Raw genomic sequence first — 2,435 nt, forward strand, 5'->3', positions numbered from 1 at the left:
AATAGAGAACATCTAAGCATTCATAGGATCATAATTATAAAAAAATAAATATTTGAATAATTAATTAAAATATAAATATTTGGATGATATAAAGTTGGAGTCACCACTACCATTTGCTAGTCCAAAAATCTGGACAATAGATATATATTTAAAATAATCTAATAATCATAAAAGTCTTCTTCTTAATTGAACATTGTCCATATGTCCGATCTTTTTCAAAACAGCCACTAAGACCAAAATTGGCACAAGTCCAGGATGAGAAACCAAAATGTTTATTTTTTAGTGGTTATTTCTTTCTTCATTACATTCATATTCATTATTTAAGATAATGTTGCATGACTTTGTGGAGATGGGTAGCATATACTGTACGTGGTGTTCCCTGGAGTTCTCCCATCCAGGTACTAGCCAGGCCCAACTCTGCTTAGCTTCCAAGGTCGGTCGAGATTGGGCGTAACCAGAGTGGAATGACAGTATATATATTATATCTCTAAAACTTCACTAGCTTCTTCGTCCATCCTCATCTGGAGTGCAGTATGTTTTTTAATTGAATGTAATTAACTCCAGGAAAAAGTCTCAATAGTTCTCTTAGTTTCGTACAGCGATTGATGGTCCCTTGGTGATGTTCCAAGCAATACTTAATTAGAAAATATACTTAATTCTACTGTACCTGATATTCCCGGGAGGTCCTCCATCCCAGTACTAGTCGGGCCCAACTATGTTAATTGGATCCAATTGGACTTCTACATAGTGGTAAAACCGTAGGTATTCGTACATATACTGGTTTATCTTCATCCTAAAAGATGTTCCTGATGACTCTTCAACCTTGGGTGTACTTGTGTCTACTGTACCCGATATTCCCAGGAGGTCCTCCATCCAAGTACTAGTCGGGCTCAATTATGTAGAATAACCACAAACACTATGGGCTTCTACATACTGGTATAACAGTATGAATTGGTACTTGTACTCAGTTCTCATCTTCTTGTCCAGAATATTTAAAGGAATGGGGCTATTTCATAGCTTTCATTAAAGCCTGCCGATGATAGAGTGTTCAATTCAAAAATCAGGAACATTTCTCTTCTGGACAATAAGTTGCTTATGTCTCCACCTCTTTGACCCAGCATGACATGTTCATTAGCTTTAAACGTAAGATCTTCTGGATTGGAATTATGTTTGGTAGAGAAATGCCTTGAAACTATATGTCCTTCTACTTTATTTTTTATATTTCTGATGTGTTCTTGTATTCTTATTTTTAAGGTTCTTTTGGTTTTACCCACATATCTGCACCCACATGTACATTCTAAAAGGTAAATCACTGAAGTGGAATTACAGTTCATGAATTCCTTGATTTTATATTCTTTGATCCGTTTGGAGTCTTGGAACGTTTTCCTTTGAGGATGAAGAAATTTGCAGATATTACAGTGTCCACATTTGAAGCTACCTACACATTTCAGAATCATATTTACTCTTGTGTCAGTTGTTTTCAACATACTAGGAGCCAGTAAATCTTTCAAATTCCTTGATTTCCTGTATACAATTTGAGGTTTTGGCTGTAATATATCTTTCAGAACAGGATCCATCTGGAGAATATACCAATGTTTTTCTAGGGACTTTTTGATGTTTTTTTCTTGTCCATTAAAAGTCGTTATAAATGGAACTGACTCTGTTGCTTGTTGGGTTTTTGATATGTTTTCCAACAGATGTTTACAGTCCAGTTCTTTGGTTTTGGAAATTGCTTCATTCAACAATTCTTCTGGATAGTCTTTCTCCTTAAACCTCTCAGCATACAGTTCCATCTGTTTATAATATGTCTCAGTATTGCTACAATTCCTTCTGATCCTGTGGAACTGAGAGTAAGGGATGTTCCGTTTCCACTTGTTATGATGACAATTTTTAAAATGTAGATAGCTGTTGGTGTCTACATCTTTTATAAAGTTCTTAGCAGAGATTGTATCCTTTCTCCCATAAGAATGAAATCTAAAAAATCAATGGTAACTGAATTAAAACATGTGTTAAAAATTGATTTAAAACATATTCAGGTCCTTCCCAGATTATTAAAATATCATCAATGTATCTTTTATAAAATGTGATATTTTGACTAAAAGGATTGTTATTATATACGTAGTTCTTCTCCCAACACCCCATAAAAAGGTTTGCAAAACTGGGAGCAAACGTGGTACCCATTACTGTCCTGCAGATCTGTCAATAAAATTGGCCAAAAAATTTAAAATAATTGTGGTTCAAAATAAAACACATGAGATCACATATAAATTCCTTGTGTAACATGCTAATTGAATCATCCAAATCTAAAAATTGTCTTGATGCATTAACTACTTTTGTATGTTCAATGCATGTATAGAGAGATTGGACATCAATCATAACCCAGTTGTATGTCTCTTTCCATTTCAGCTCACCTATACATTGTAAGACATTTGTAG

The 2,435-nt window shown here is 34.3% G+C and overlaps 1 pseudogene; it reads right to left on the minus strand.

Annotated features, from left to right (window-relative positions):
- Positions 1-357: 357 nt before the first annotated feature.
- On the minus strand, positions 358-476 carry LOC148519758 (5S ribosomal RNA; annotated as a pseudogene).
- Positions 477-2,435: the final 1,959 nt, after the last annotated feature.

The sequence above is a fragment of the Taudactylus pleione genome, unplaced genomic scaffold (assembly GCF_031769625.1).
Source record: "Taudactylus pleione unplaced genomic scaffold, aTauple2 ptg000183l, whole genome shotgun sequence".
NCBI lineage: Eukaryota > Metazoa > Chordata > Amphibia > Anura > Myobatrachidae > Taudactylus > Taudactylus pleione.